A 16,228-nucleotide genomic window follows, 5' to 3' on the forward strand; every position below is an offset into this window, starting at 1 on the left:
TTAACCTTGGTTTCCTTGGGACATGTGATATTAAATAAAAATGGTTCAAATGGCTCTGAGCACTATGGGACTCAACTGCTGTGGTCATTAGTCCCCTAGAACTTAGAACTACTTAAACCCAACTAACCTAAGCACATCACGCACATCCATGCCCGAGGCAGGATTCGAACCTGCGACCGTAGCAGTCGCACGGTTCTGGACAAATAAAAATGTTCATGATAGCTGTTGAATAGGCGAATACTGCAGCAGACCACTTATTCCACATCATGTGGAATCTCTTCCCTAATACCAAAGACATGTTCCATATTACTAACGACTCGTGTCATTCGGCTAGAATCACGTAACCGCGGATGGAAACGTACGATAGTGAATTTACGTCATATGTTCTCGCTAGATTCGTATTATCGGAGCCTTGTGGAGTGCATCAAATAGGAGATATCATAATGGATAAAAGATTAGTGAAAACTGATCAGAAAACTCTTACGAATCCAACGATATAACCGTATTAGTTTAAAAGATCTCTGAATAAATAAATAAATATCGATAAATAAATAAAAAATAAAGATTAAAAAATAAAAAATTCTTACTCTGAAAGCGATGTTTCACTGATACTTGAAATATAGCACGAACTAGACTGCACGATGCTTTTCACTAGGGTCCCCAACGGAACTCAGTCTCCACATCTGATGGAAAATCCAATTAGATTCTGACATAATGAAAGTAGCACCTTCATCATGTGATACCGACGCTCACCCCCCCCCCCCCCCCCTGGGTGTGTTGCTAAACCAAAGTTAGTAAACACAGTTTTCCGAAAATCCCTCACTAAAGAAGACGAGGTGAAATATTCCAGAATGCAAATCAAGAACAGCTGTTGGGATAAGTAACTCAGGAGCATGTATCATTGGCGTAACGATACTTAATAAAGACAAGACATCCGAGCCTGACTGTACTTGAATTAGGCCACCACAGCAGCTGTATACTTAACAATCATACTCAGCAGGTCGCTCGATGGAAGAGCCATGTCTGTCAGGGAGTCGACAATAAAATATCGACGATTCACACGACTGGTAGTGTTCGTGGAATGTAAACGTATACGGTGGTGATGAAGCAGCTTAGAGTCAGGACACACTCAAAGGAACCTTAGGAGGACCCCTCCTATGAAGAGGAATTAAATATAGATATTGTGTTCATTGTTACTCCGACGATGGGAACAGGCAGCATTCCAGAGTCTTAATGTATGGTTGGTTAGGTGTAGAGTGATACATGTAACTTCCTGGCAGATTAAAACTGTGTCCCGGACCGAGACTCGAACTCGGGTCCTTTGCTTTTCGCGGGCAAGTGCTCTACCAACTGAGCTACCCAAGCACGACTCACGCCCCGTCCTCACAGCTTTACTTCTGTCAGTACCTCGTCTCCTACCTTCCAAAATTTCATTCTAGTAATACATGTGTTTAACAGCAGATAAATAATCATGGACTAATAGATGCAAAGAACTGACTGCTGCTTAACATAATGTAATTTCACATAATAAGCATTCAACCACTAAGTTACAGACCCTCATTACGTACCCATTACACGCATAGATCACGCCACTTCAATTACTATGCGTATGGTTAGATTCGAAACATATCTAATACCACAGCAGGTAACTCATATTTTTCAACGCCATGACACTCGAAATTCACGTCTCGTATATCATAGGAACTGACTTCTCCTGTATTAGCTATCAATTAAATCACTTCCCTGTCAGAAAATTACCATACTGTTTAATGGAACTGTCAAGTAAGTGAAGTAGGAGCGCAAATCAACCCATCTGATATCGGATATGTGCTAACAATGTAATAAATCCTGACACACGGTATCACAATCATTCACAGGCCACTGCGTTAATAATTCAGAAGTTTATAAATAACGAAGCATTACTGGTGCTTAGCTGCAATAAGTACTAATGTTCACTAGACGAATGCTCGTTCAAGCGTTTCCAAAGAGAACTTCCGTAAATCGTAATTTCATAACTGCACTGATTTGATCGTGGCTCAAACCCATGTCACTATAGACTTCCGAGGTTATGAGTTGACATGGCAGATCGACTAGACTGCAAAAGGCGGTACTGCTCTTCTAATAAGCTCTGAAATTCCGATAAGAATCGTCTAACATTAGATCAAGGACTGATTTTTTAATAAGTGTCTCGAATTTGTGAGCTAGGATAGGAGCCATGTTTAACCTACGCATTTCAGCGATAGACTCCATTTCAGCGATAGACTCCTGCATACGTGTCAAACGTCATACAAGGATAGCGTTAATGAACGAATTAGTCAACACGATCATGTACTCACTCTGCCGTGACTCAGCCGCTTCCATTTTCTCGTCCTCATCATTCTCCATCTCGTCAACGGCATTTATAATCTCATTCGTACTTACGGATAAAAATGAAACTTTATATTAAGCCATACCTCATATTTTACAATTATGTCCACTGAGAGAAGCTGCCACCGCTTCATTAACAGGAACATGTGTATGAAGGTATTCGAGCAGGTACATAGCAGCTGACTGATGTGTTCTAAATCGTTTGTGCATGCATCAAACACATGCAGAAAAGACCTTATTCAGCAAACCTGTAGCGATAATACTATATGATTATGAGCATTTAATGTATGCTTAATCATGTTCTGCCTCCTGCTAGTTCAATGACATAATTTATTTAAAATCGGAATTTGCGCAGTGGATTCTTATTTAGACCATGCTGTCTTTGAATTCGATAAAAAAGGAAAGTGCGCGTTCAGGTTGCTAACGTGTAGAATGAGAATCTGCTGTTAGAGGCTGCTGAAAACCCTCTTACTTAACTCAGCGTGGAGATACTCGTAATCGCGGAGCGCTTCATTACCATTTAATTCACTCTATCAAAATCTCTGTAATTTACAGAAGCACTGGGAATAGTCTTGTTCAGTTGTATAATTCACCAGTGACGTAATGCACTTACTTATGTACTTCTGCATGCAGGACTCTCACTGGAGTGCCTCTGCAGTGAATTCCTGTTAGGGGATAATTTCGCCCGTGTTGTATATATATCCTCTTTGGTGGTCTAAAGTTCCTGGAACAACTCCGCTATTCACCTACAGCTGGCGCGGCCCTAAGTGTGTGTGTGTGTGTGTGTGTGTGTGTGTGTGTGTGCGTGTGTGTGTGTGTTTTCATGCATGTGCAGTTAAGAGTGGATTACGTCCACCACATGCACTCTAACACACACTTACGCACACACACTGTGTCTTTGAATTGTACTCCTAATATATATATATTGTGAAATTTAATGGTCCTATAATACTCCCGATGGGACCGCGAGAGTTATTTCTACGTCTGAAGGCCCCTCTTCGTTCACAATGACATGCTGTGTACTGTCTGCTACAAACCCTACAGTCCTGTCACACAGTTGGTCTGATATTCCACACGCGTTAGGCGGCCCTTCGGCACCGTGTCGAACGCCTTGGGAAGTCAAGGAACACGGCATCTACGTGGGTGTCTGGATCTACTGCTTTGTGGGTCTCGTGGGCGAATAGACCTAGATGGCTTTCACTCGACCGTCGTTTTAGGAACCCATGTTGGTAAGGGAAGTAGGTAGCGAAATGAAACTTCACGGTTTGAGAGGGTGTGTGATGTCAAGTTCATAATTAACTTGTTGGCGTACGTCAACTTGTCAGTGTGATGCCTGCAAACATGAACTGATTCGGTTAGGAAGGGTCCAATAAAGCAGTTGCATCCTCTTCTGAGGCAAGCTGCCAAGAAAAGTATTAATTGGTCGTTGATATCCTGGATACTGAGACGGAGTTACAACAACATTGCTTGCATTCATACCGTGACATGGGAAACGGACGTAGGAAACGTTTAATATAGATGAAAAGCTGGTGGCAGAATGTTTGAGAGATAAAGTGGTCTTAATAGTTAGTTACCAGTGTGTAAACCATAGGTGTAACACTTTGCAGGTATATGAAAAGGAATGATCACACATGGGTAAAGCAGGTGGTAGAGCTCGAGTGGCCACAGGTTTTTTTAATCCATGGGAGAGTATCAAAAATAAATTGAAGGAACTGAAATGGCAGACTCTTGAAGACAGACGTAAACTATCCCGAGAAAGCGTATTAACAAAGTTTCGAGAACCGGCTTTAAACGATTACTCTAGGGATATACTGCAACCACCTTCGTACCTCTCACACAGGGATCATGAGGATAAGATCAGGGTAATTGCTGCATACACAGAGGCATTCAAACTGCGCTCCATACGTGAATGGGACAGGAACAAAGCTTAATAACCGGTACAATGGGACATATTCTCTGCCATGCATCTCAAGGTTGTTTGCAGAGTATAGATGTAGATGTAGATTTCTAACAAGCTGCCCCATGTTACTCGGTGCCGTACTATCTTCGTGTTGACGTGCTCGGTATGTTTCACAGAGTTCAGGAACTTTGCATTGTGAGAGGCTTAGCGCGAATTTCAGACAGTGGAAGCACGGTCTCGCTGGAGGAACACCGCTCTGGACTAAGGTTTGGCGACCTACAGATGCTGATTTGCCATTTCATCGAGCTGCAGCACTTACTTGGAGGAGATATGAAGTGATCTAGTACGTCTCGTCCCCGTCCTGTCGGGACTGAGCATGGATTCTGAGGCTGAAGTCAAAAAAATGAGAGAACGCAATGACAGAGAGGAATATTGTATTAGACTCAACTTTCGTTCAGAGCATACTTGTCGAAATCCATATACAAGTCCTTGGCAAAACTGGGCTAGGTTAAGTAGTTCAACATTTCACTATACAGGGTGTTACAAAAAGGTACGGCCAAACTTTCAGGAAACATTCCTCACACACAAAGAAAGAAAATATGTTATGTGGACATGTGTCCGGAAACGCTTACTTTCCATGTTAGGGCTCATTTTATTACTTCTCTTCAAATCACATTAATCATGGAATGGAAAAACACAGCAACAGAACGTACCAGCGTGACTTCAAACACTTTGTTACAGGAAATGTTCAAAATGTCCTCCGTTAGCGACGATACATGCATCCTCCCTCCGTCGCATTGAATCTCTGAGGCGCTGATGCAGCCCTGGGGAATGGCGTATTGTATCACAGCCGTCCATAACACGAGCACGAAGAGTCTCTACATTTGGTACCGTTGTTGCTTAGACAAGAGCTTTCAAATGCCCCCATAAATGAAAGTCAAAAGGATTGATGTCAGGAGAGCGTGGAGGCCATGGAACTGGTCCGCATCTACCAATCCATCGGTCACCGAATCTGTTGTTGAGAAGCGTACGAACACTTCGACTGAAATGTGCAGGAGCTCCATCGTGCATGATACACATTGTGTCGTACTTGTAAAGGCACATGTTCTAGCAGCACAGGTAGAGTATCCCGTATGAAATAATGGTAACGTGCTCCATTGAGCGTAGGTGGAAGAACATGGGGCCCAATCTAGACATCACCAACAATGCCTGCCCAAAAGTTCACAGAAAATCTGTGTTGATGACGTGATTGCACAATTGCGTGCGGATTCTCGTCAGCCCACACATGGTGACTGTGAAAATTTACAATTTGATCACGTTGGAATGAAGCCTCATCCGCAAAGAGAACAGTTGCACTGAAATGAGGATTGACACATTGTTGGATGAACCATTCGCAGAAGTGTACCCGTGGAGGCAAATCAGCTGCTGATACTGCCTGCACACGCTGTACATGGTACGGGAACAACTGGTTCTCCCGTAGCACTCTCTATACAGTGACGTGTCAACGTTATCTTGTACATCAGCAACTTCTCTGACGCTGACATTAGGGTTATCGTCAACTGCACTCAGAATTGCCTCGTCCATTGCAGGTGTCGTCCTTCTACGTCTTCCTGTCGGGACACCTTCGTTCTGGAAATCTGTCTCGATACAAACGTACCGCGCCACGGCTATTGCCCCGTGCTAATCCATACATCAAATGGGCATCTGCCAACTCCGCATTTGTAAACACTTCACTGACTGAAAAACCACGTTCGTGATGAACATTAACCTGTTGATGCTACGTACTGATGTGCTTGATGCTAGTACTGTAGAGCAATGAGTCGCATGTCAACACAAGCACCGGAGTCAACATTACCTTCCTTCAACTGGGCCAACTGGCGTTGAATCTAGGAAGTACAGTACATACTGACGAAACTAAAAATAGCTATAACATGGAAATTAAGCGTTTCCGGACACATGTCCACATAACATCTTTTCTTTATTTGTGTGTGAGGAATGTTTCCTGAAAGTTTGGTCGTACCTTTTTGTAACACCCTGTATAGATACCAACGTAAGACCCGAGTCCAGTTCTAATGCACTACTTTCGTAAAGAAAGTTGTGTCTGTACTATGATGATCCTCGAGTGCTGCTAACTGAAGCTGGTCGACATCTGGACTAGAGCTGCGGTCGGGCAGTCTCTTATCCACGCGACGCTCGGCGGCGGTGTCGCCACAGCTCGGAGCTCAGGGGGCGGGGCAATCGTGCGGAGTCGGTCGCTGTCGGACTACAGAGGAATGCCTGAACCTCTAGTGCCAACATCTGTACACGGAAAGATTGCCCTTTGTGTGGTGTCGACTGCCTATGAAACCACAGGATCGGTGTACACTCTTGGAATAAACCACGTTTCCACATTCTTACATTTCTTGTAGGGCGTATTGTAAACCATTTCCACATATACGTCATTGCCTGTTTAATGTGCAAACTAAATATCAGAGGTGACAGTGTGCAACTCTAGTGACATTGTACCTTTGAAATTTATTAATGATGAAACCATAATTAAATTACGATGTGGACGTAACAAAAAATCTGGAAAAATCATTACTGAAAATGTCGCCCATTGCTATTAGCTGGTTGAATGTTCACGTATTGCTAACACTTCAGTTTAGCCGATAATAGACACTTCTGCAGATGCGACTGTGATTAACGACAAGAATGATTTCACGTTCCCAGTAAACGAGCAAACATTACAGTCAAATTTGTCACTTCTCCAGCAGTCGCGATACAATGCAAGTAAAACAGTTTTACTCGTAGTTTAGTTCATACCAGCGTTATTAATGTCACGAAAAAATGAATAAAAAAACTAACTGTACATTACCTAAGAAGTAGCCATAAATTGTACTGTAAAAGGCACAGACGGCTAATAACTGTCGCATAGAGCTGTACTGAAAGAAATTATTAAGAATTGAGATTTGAGAAAATTCCTGTTCTTGCCCCGTTGTTATGTAAATAAATTTAAAAAATCGTAAACACACAGCAGATAGCGATGCAACGTTAACAAGATATCATCCTGAATCGTTTCGTCATGTTCTGTGCTCACAGCAGGCAACACAAATGTCAAAGAATATGAAATATTTTATTCCATTCCACATTATGAAAAGCCATATCCGAATCTACAAATTCAATGAATTCTTTATTTTCCTAAATCTGCCATGTATCATTTACCATAGTACTAAAATTGACTCTCAATTGATTCTTCTAACAGAAATGAGATAAGAGATAAACTTTACACCAAAATTGAAGCTCCTGAGTTACACGAAGTTTAGGCATTCTGATTCCTCGGAAGTAAAACTTTGCATGCCGGCGGAGCAAGGGGGACACAGAAAGCAGATTAGCGCAGTCAAAGAGGGTGTTCCTGTCCAAAAGAATTTGCTAGAATGAACCATCGGCTTTAACCTTGGGAAGAAATTTCTGGAATGTATTTTTGTTTGTTGGTGAATCACGGATTGTGGGATAACCGGAAAAGAAGAGGACTGAAGCGTTTGAGATGTGGTGCTATACAAGGATGCTGGAAATTAGGCGCAATGATACGGTGAGGAGAGTTGGTGAGAAAAGGAATACATGGAAGACACTGGCAAGAAGAGGGGGCAGGATGATGAGACGTGTATTAATACGTCAGGGAGTAACCGCCATGATACCAGAGGGAGTTGTAGGGCGGGAGTCGCATACACCCAACAAATAATAGAGGACATAGGGTACAAATGCTACTCGAGGTTGACACAAGATGAGGATTACTGGCGACTTTTCTAGAAAAGGCTTTGGCGCATGTGGTTAAACTAAAATGCATACTCTTATGCAACATACGATACCGCTGCGCTGGTCTGACGTTTCATTAGTTTTCGCATGGTCGAATTTCTTCAATTTTTGATGACTCATTTTTTTGCAATGCTTATAGTAGTTGCCATGGATGAGATTGCAAAATAAATCGTATTAGTTCCTATTTCAGATTCACGCTTATTAAAATATTTCTAGCTACTGTGCTGTGGTATGACAAATCTCGTACTGAAGTCCAACGATTCGTCAACATATGCAGAGACCGTCTACAAGCTAGGTTGTAGTTTTTTCGAAGTTCCTATGAACATCCTGGCTTGCTGCTGACTGACGTTATAGCCCAGATTATTTTAATAAGTGTGGCGTTTCCGATTTCTACATTTACACTCTGCAGTCTATCTTGCAGTGTGTGGCAGAGGGCATATATTATGGGTCATTTTTCTTCCCTGTTCTGTTCCAGTGATACATGGCGAGAGCGGCTTTCTTTAAGTCTCAGTAAAAGCCAAAATTTATTACATTTTATCGTCGCGGACATTTCCTGGAATATTTATCACAGGAGGTACATGCCGCCCGTACCTTATTCGAACTTACACTCTCATAATTTCAGCGTTAAGCCTGTCCGTGGTGCGTAATATCTCTCTTCTGTCACTGAAGTTGGTAGAAAATTTCCATGCCGCTCACACACTCACATAGCAATGTCGTGAAGTAAGACAAAGCTTTTCTTTCCTTCTTTGGCTCTTTTGGTAATCCTACCTAGCCAGCGACCTGAATCTGTGAGCGATATTTAAAAATTTATCGGACGAGATTTATGTTAGCTACTCTGTTGCATTCCATTATGAATCTCGGTCTCCTCGTCTGAGAAGTGAAATTGATCATAAGGACACACCACGGTCAGTAACGATGAAAACATTTTTATTAACGACACAATTCGATTTTTGCTGGAGTCTACAAATCCGACGAAGTAAAACTAAAGCCGTAGAAGTGATCATTTACTTCAGTTACGGTTACGATTTAATATAGGTAACAGGCGATGATCGATCACGACACCCGGAGAATAAACACGCAAGTAACTGCGCTTTCTCGGTGCTCTATAGCAAATGAAGGTCGTACAGTATACTACAACAGCAACGCAGTGTCCTCTGGAACGCATTCAAAAGTATTTTTGTGGTCCAAAAAATACCACGAGACCATTTTTTTCCACCTCAGTAGGGGAGTACTCAGCGCGGCTGACTGCCTGGAGTAAGATCGCCTTGAGAAGTTCGATTCCCGGTGCTGCCAGGGTTTTCCCATGGCGTAAGGACTGGAAGTGGTGCACTCAGGCTCCTGATGTCAACTGAGGAGCTAATTGACCGAACGGCAGCAGATCCAACCTGACAGCTGACCTCACGACCCTCAATACCGCTTCGAATGCCGCCACTGGTGGAGGAGGACACGGCGGTCGGCCGCCACTGATGGACGGATTTTACGTATGAGAGCATATTTAAGTTATTTCTATTTTTCAACTTTTTTCACTACTACTGCTTATTAATGTTCAGTTTCTGGTACTTATTTTCCAGCGTGCTCTTCGGTTCGGAGACTGGTTTCATGCAGGTCTTCGTGCTAATCTACCCTGTGAGAGCCTCTTTATTTCGCATATGTACATAATTCAGCTCACACGCGGTTTCTTATTTCGTTTCAGAATCTTTGACCATGTGTGTAAGGTGCCGAAGTTGTAGTAGAGAAGTGAGAAAAGAGGTTTACTGTGCATCTTGTCGTAAATTGTATCACGGGGGGCGCGGAAATCAGACAGAGCGCAGTGGTTAGCACACTGGACTCGCATTCTGGAGGACGACGGTTCAAACCTGCGTCCAGCCATCCTGATTTAGACTTTCAGTGATTTCACTAAATCGCTTAAGGGAAATGCCGGGATCGTTCCTTAGAAAGGGCACGGCCGCTGTCTTTGTCCATCGTTCCGTAATCCGAGCTTGCGCTTCTTGTCTGATAACATCGTTATCGACGAGTCCTGAACACTAATCTCCCCTGCTCTACCACGGATTCAGTTGGAGGTCAGTGGGAATGTCAGAGAGGTCTGTCCCTGGAACTACATAGTGTGCACTATAAATAATTTAATTAAGGTACAGAAAGGGACAATCAGCGCCCTTCAGGCACGTTTGGAGGAAGCAAAGGATAGAATTGATAACGATTATAGATATAGCGGTTGTAGGATTATTTGGAACCGACAGGTGGCAGAAAGGAAGGGAAAAAGAGGACAATATCTGAGAGTTTCGTTCTGTACACAAAAAACAGGTAACATCAGCTGCCAAAGTGAAGAGGGGCATGAAGGAGAAGTAGATTCCACGAGTAATCAAACAAAAACCACAAAGCAATATTTTCTGCAGGGGAATGAAACTTTACAATAAATTGCCCAAGAAGATTATACAGAAAACTAAAATTCTGAATATTTGAAATTTCGGATAATAAATCACACTGCATAAAGTCAGAGATTTTTTCCATAACACAGAGAAGGGAATGATACAAAACTAGCACAAAATAATAACAAACATCATTCTGCAGTAAAGTGTTAAAATTTTGTGATTCTTACTATGAAGTACTACGCCCAGGATCTGTTACGGAACATTCTAGCCCGTTTTGATTTAATTGAGATCATGACATACTTTGTGGTGAGGGGACAACTTGAAGAGATCGACAGAGTGACGGAAGTATCCTCAAGATCTCGACGCCACCCATATGTCTGCGTGTGTGTATTGCGGTCAGTGACCAGTGATGTGATAGCAATGTGCAGTGTGTAAGTATAGATTATATTACCAGACGACTGAATTAATTTATTAAAAAAAATTTTCCACTACCAATAAAGATGACATGTCCGACAGTGATTTGTATATGAAGTATGGATGAGTAAACAGATAACTGTAGAACCTACGGCTCTTTGAATACGCTTACTGTATTCAGCTCTGCCCTGTCTGTGTTTTTACACCCTACATTTCCCGCCATTAGCAAACTATTGATTCCTTGATGACTCAGAATATGTCTTTTGGATCGTTCCTTCTTTTAATCAGATTGTGCCTCAAATTCGTTTTTCCTTAACTCAGTTCAGTACCTCCTCTTCAGTTCTTCAAATTTCTTCTGTAGCAGCACATTCCAAAAGCTTCTGTTCTCCATCGTCTACGTTTCACTTCACTTCAGATGTCTTTCTAACAGACTATCTGACTAACTAACAGAAATACTTTTCTTGCTGTCACCTGTCTGCATTTTATATTCTCTCTACATCGGCCATCATCAGTTATTTTACCCTCCAAATACGAAAACTCATCAACTGCTTTTAATTTCTCGCTCTCTAATATAATTCTCGCAGCATCACCTGATGTAATTCCAATACATTCTTTTAATCCTGTTGTACTTCTGTTGCTTTTCATCATATAACCTCTTTTCAGGACACTATATATTCCGTGCAACTGCTCTTCCAAGTTCTTTTCTGTCTCTGTCAGGATTACAGGTCATCGGCAAACCTCAAATTTTTATTTCTTCTCCCTGAATTATAATTTCTTCCAGATGATTTTCTTTCGTTTGTTTTACTATTTCTGAGTGTATAGACTGAATAATATCCGGGATAGGCTAAAATCCTATCTAATTCCATTCTCATTTAGTCCTTCGCTTTCATGTTCTTCGAATCTTGTAACACAGACTAGTTTCTGTATAAGTTGTAAATTTCGCTCCTTAGATTTTATGCCGGCTACTTTCAGAATTTCAAGGAGTATAGTCAATTAAACATTTTAAAACGCCTTCTCTAAATATATTCTCTAAATATACGAATCCCTCAGTTCATCAGCGTCTACTTCATGTTGCCTTTGTATAACAGTCTCTTGAAGTTCATTTCCATTGAATAGCCTTTCTATACAGGGCTATTCAAAAAGAGAAAACAGATTTCAAACATTTCTTACTTCCAAACTAGGAAAGACAGAAACGCAATTCCAACCTTCCTGGAAAGAGTAAATTAAAATTTCTATGCATTCAGTGTGAGCACCACGTGTTACACGACAAATACCAAAACGGTGACTCATTTCCTGCTTTGGTGCTACACGCAAAGCAGCTGGTATTTCATTATCAAAATCACAGCTTCAGCAATGCGATGTCGCAGACTTTCAAGAGTAACAGGAATAGGGGGTATAGAAGCGTGCACTTTCGCATAACCTCACCGTTAAAATTCACAAGTGTGAGGTCTGGAGACGTGAGAGGCCACCGGCGATGAAGTTCATTTTCTGCTCTGTTCCTTCCAGGAAATGAGCCACCATTTTTATATTTGTCGTGTAAATAGGCCCCTGTCATGGGAGTAAAGATAAGAGCAGTTAAGTCATCAAAAGTCAAGTATTTTTATCATTTGAAATAGAAGATGTAAAATCTGAGCAGGGTTGTCTTGTTATTCCAAGTTTAGAAGAGAACATATTGTTTGGCATGGACTGAGTGTTAAAGGTAAGTACTGCAGTTAGCTGGAGTGAGATGAAGTTAATTGTGTGTGAACCCAAAAGCAATATTATTGTGTGTACGCAACTGTTTATTATGCACTGTGGAGAAGGTTGCAATCATGTCATGAAAATCACAGATATGAAGAGAATTTGTGCTGTTGTGATAAGAAGCCTGAGCTAATTTTTTCTGGTCAAAATTATGAAAATCTTGTTAAAAGCAAATTAGAGGAAGCAATTAATTTGGACAGTGATCAAAAGAGACAGCTGGAAAATTTATTGTGGGAATTTCAAGATGTTTTCAATGAAAAACCTGGAAGAGTCAGGAATTAGCACTGCGCTTTACACCTTAAAAATCATGAACCTTTTTTCCTCAAGCCTTACAGTATTCCTTTTGCAAAAAGAAAAGGAGATGAGTGTGAGAATCAAACAATGGAAGCATGGGGTATAATCGAAAGAAGTAACAGTGATTATAATAATCCTTTGGTGGTAGTTTCCAAATGTGGAGGTGGTGTTAGATTTGTACTTGACTCTAGGCACCTAAACAAATTTTTGAAAAGAGAAAATGATCATCCAGAAAACATAGATGAACTGCTACATAAATGTGAATGTGTGAAATTCGTGAGCAGCTTAGACTTAACTTCAAGCTTTCACCAAATTTCTTTATAAATAAATTCTAGGAAATACACTGCATTTTTGTATGGGGGAAAAAGTTATCATTACTGTGTTGTACCATTTGGACTAACTATTTCTGTTGCTGAGTTTATTAGAGCATTAGATCTTGGTTTGGGGGATGAACTACTGTCTAAACTTACTGTATATGTAAATGATATTTCGATTTCTGGAAAAACATGGGAAGAATATTTTGAATTGCTAACACAGTTGTGTACAAAATTTAGGGAAGGGGGTATGACCTTAAAGTTAGAAAAATGTAAATTTGGGGTAAGTGAATTGAAATTTTTGGGGCACATTATTTCGGAAAAGGGGATTGAACCTGACAGAGAAAAAATTTAAGCTATAGAGAATTTTCCTGTTCCTAAAAATAAAAAACAATTAAAATCTTTTTTTGGTCTTGCTGGATTTTACAGAAAGTATGTCAATACTCAAGCTATAAATGCTTCTTGTTTATGTGATCTATTAAAGAAAAATACTGTCTGGGGTTGGTCATCTGATTGTCAAAAAGCATTTGATGACATAAAGAAACAACTTTCACAGAGCAGAATTCTCTGTAGGCCTCACATGTCTTTACTCTTCTGTTTGATGACTAACAGCAGTGATACAGTATTAGGAGCAAACTTATTTCAGGAAAAGGTAGTAAGAGATCATATTGAATACCATTTCACTGTATTTGCCAGTAGCGTATTACAAAAGTATGAAAAGACTTACACTGTGACTGAAAAAGAACTTTTGGCTATACACTGGGCTTTCAACAAATTTAAATATTATCTTCTTGGACCCAAAGTAGTTATTTACTCTGACCACAAAGCACTAACTTACTTACAGGAGTGCAGCCTTTATCATAGTAGAATCACCAGATGGGCATTATTTTTACAAGAATTGGATTATGAAATTAAATATATTAAGGGGAAGGAAAATGTTATTGCTGATGCACTTTCTTGGTCACCTATTGGGCTAAATTTTGATAATGAAACAGGCATTGATGACAAAAATTTCAAAATTATGTATGTGAAGGGGATAGAAGACGAAGGAGAAATTTTAAAAATTTGCAATAACACTTGGAGACACCAAAATCATGATGAAAATTGAAAATTGGTAAAAAGTTATTTGGGAGCTAAGCAAACGGTAGATGATTATTATAAGATACACAAAGGGATTCTGTTCAGAATATTAAGACCTGATTTGGATGACTGGAAATTATGTTGGCCTGAGCAGCACATAGACACATTAGTTAAGTATATACATGAGAGCTTTGGACATTGTGGTTCTGTCAAATGCATACAAAAGATTCAGGAAAGTGTCTATTTTTATAATATTGCCAGAAGATTGAAGAAAAAATTAGCAGCCAGTGACTAATGCGAAAGAGTAAAGGGGAGTAATCAAACATGCAGAGGGATGATGCAAAATATTTTGCCTAGCAAAAATTTAGAGCTGACAGCTTGCGACATTTATGGACCCCTCCCTAAGTCAAAAGGAGGTTACAGTTTTATCTTTGTAATTGTTGACATACTCTGAAAATTCATCAAATTGTATCCATTAGGAAAAGCCACAAGTAAACAGATTACATCTAAATTGACCAATGATTATTTCAATAAGGCAGGTACTCCACAAGCAATCTTGTCAGACAATGGCTCACAATTTACATCAAAAATATGGAAAGATTTTGTTGAAAATGCAAACATAAAACATGTTTTGATTTCAGTTTATCACCCGTCCAGTTATCCAGCAGAGAGATAGGGAGGTTGTGCAGAACATATTGCAGTAAGAACCATGTAAATTGGATTGAATATGTAAATTATTTCAAAGACATAATGAACAGTTTGCAACGTACATCCACTGGCTTTACACCATTCGAAATTATGTTTAACAAAACACCCACTAGCTTTATTAGTGAACACACAGATTTTACAGTTTGTCAAATTTTGTCACCTCAGGAGAGAGAACACATTGTAACAGACACCATGAAAAACAAGCAGATTACAGAAATAGAAGACAGGATTTAAAACGCAGATTTTCACACTTTAATATTTGTGATTTGGTTTTGGTTAAAATGAAAGAAAAATCTAAACTTATGACTTCAGAATTAAAGAATTTTTTTACATTTATATAGGACCATTTCAGGTGAAAGAAAATCCTCGCTCAAATGCTTACAGATTGATCTATCCAAAATCGAGGAAATTATTTGGTTAGAGAAATGTGACTGAATTGAAACCTTATAAGTCTGATACCTAGAATGAAATTTGCACATCTCAATAACCTGGAATACAAGGAAAATTTTTACATTTTATATTGTTTATGAAGTTTGTTTCCTATCATGTGATATGGAAAATACATATGGTACTGAAGCTTACTTAACGTAATTTCTATTTTGATGACATGTAATATACTTACTATTCAATATATATATATGGCTAGATGTAAGAAAATATTTTGATGGTTGCTTCTGCATTTTAGTTTCTTTGCGTGGTAGGACATGTGCTATTTTAATTGTAGTTTACTTATGTTAGTTATTAGACATTTTGACATTCATATTTTGTTCTTGCTACTATTTTCATGTGCTGATGTCATTTATGCTGGAAACTTTTTGTTGCTGTTATTATTATATTTTCTGAGCCTATATCTTGGAAAAGATTGAAATTGGAATATTATGAACAAGCTATGCCTGTTTATTTGCCCCGTTTGACAGTTGGGATGTATGAAATTGACGACTTTCCACACTGTGGAATTAAATCATTCTTTTGTGTATTATTGGTGAACTATTCTGTCTGCCTATGGAGGCAACACATAGATACTGACAACTGTCTTTTTTCTTAATTGTGTCTTTTTATATAACATGTTTAGGATTAGTGCGATACCTGTTGATATTTTGTATATTTTGTTGATGAAATTAAGAGGACGCTTGTTGTAAAATTCAACCTCTCCTTTTGTCATTTTGATAATATTTTTTCTGTTTTTGTAAGACTCAGTGTAGCTCTGACCATTTTTCTTCCTTTGTACATGTCAAATTGTAGGTTTTTAT

The 16,228-nt window shown here is 39.8% G+C and overlaps 1 non-coding gene across 1 annotated transcript; it reads right to left on the bottom strand.

Moving 5' to 3' along the window:
• Positions 1-1,290: 1,290 nt before the first annotated feature.
• On the bottom strand, positions 1,291-1,365 carry Trnar-gcg (transfer RNA arginine (anticodon GCG)). The gene has a single exon. It is a non-coding gene; the product is annotated as a tRNA-Arg (tRNA).
• Between the last annotated feature and the right edge of the window lie 14,863 nt (positions 1,366-16,228).

The sequence above is a fragment of the Schistocerca gregaria genome, chromosome 2, assembly GCF_023897955.1.
Source record: "Schistocerca gregaria isolate iqSchGreg1 chromosome 2, iqSchGreg1.2, whole genome shotgun sequence".
Classification (NCBI taxonomy): domain Eukaryota; kingdom Metazoa; phylum Arthropoda; class Insecta; order Orthoptera; family Acrididae; genus Schistocerca; species Schistocerca gregaria.